Genomic DNA, 1186 nt, shown 5'->3' on the forward strand with positions numbered 1-1186 from the left:
ACGCACGCACCGCACGCACGCCGCGAAACAACGCACGCCGCACGCACGCACGCACACACACACGCACGCACACACACACACACACACACACACACACACACACGACGCACGCACGCACGCACGCACGCACACACACATCCATGCACGCACGCACGCACGCACGCGTGCGCGCGCACACACACACACACACACACACACAACAGGCGGGGCGCGCCACCGGCGCTTTAAGTAGTCGTATCATCGAAGTCTCTCTCGACCGTGCGAGAAGCTGCTGAGAGTCAAGAGCCCGTGTCTACCTCTCAACATCACTATATAATCCCTCGCGTCTGCCGGTGAGAGTGAGCTTATAAGTGCAGGTGTGAGTCGTCGGAGTTACGCAGACTATTATAGTGGTAGAGTGCGTGGCCTTAGCACAGCAGGTGCTGCTGTATGCGGGATGGTTGATAAAATCGCACCGCCTCTACGGCGACTCAGCTTGTTCGGGAGTCAAACTGTGTTCGTCTGGTGCGGTGCGCCATGCAGAATTGGTGACGGGAAAATTGTCGCCTAAGAAATTCAATCGGTTTTTTATGAATGCAGGACAGTAATAAATCAACAACAATAAGTCAGGAGACCAGGATTATCACCATGCAGATAGAAACATTATATCATCATCATATTATCTCATCATTATCAGCAGCACAGCAGCAGCAGCACAGCAAACATAGCAGCGCAACACGAAACAGCTGTACATTAGCTTGTAAATTACCACGTTTTCGCAGAGCGCCAGAGAATTGTGCGCGTAAGTAAGTATACGGCGTGGCAGGTGACAGGGCGGATCGCTGCTGCTGCTGCTGCTGCTGTTTGTTTTGTTTGTTGCTGGTTACTGTTGGTGTTGCTGGTGGTGTGCTACTGCTGCTGCTGCTACTGCTGCGCTACGACAGTGCTATACTACTACTACTACTACTGCTCGACAGTGGCTGCCTACTGCTACATGCTACGACAGGTGCTTGCTGACTGCTCTGACTCTACTGCTACGACAGTACGTAACTGCTGACTGCCTACTGCACTACAACGTGCTGCCGCTGCTGCTGCTACATATATACTGCTACTGCTACTATACTGCTACAACAGTGCTTGATGCTACGACAGCTAGTGCTGCTTGCTGCTACTGCTACTACTTATGCTACGACAGTAATCCTGGGGT

This window comes from Priapulus caudatus, unplaced genomic scaffold, assembly GCF_000485595.1.
Source record: "Priapulus caudatus unplaced genomic scaffold, Priapulus_caudatus-5.0.1 Scaffold347, whole genome shotgun sequence".
Classification (NCBI taxonomy): domain Eukaryota; kingdom Metazoa; phylum Priapulida; class Priapulimorpha; order Priapulimorphida; family Priapulidae; genus Priapulus; species Priapulus caudatus.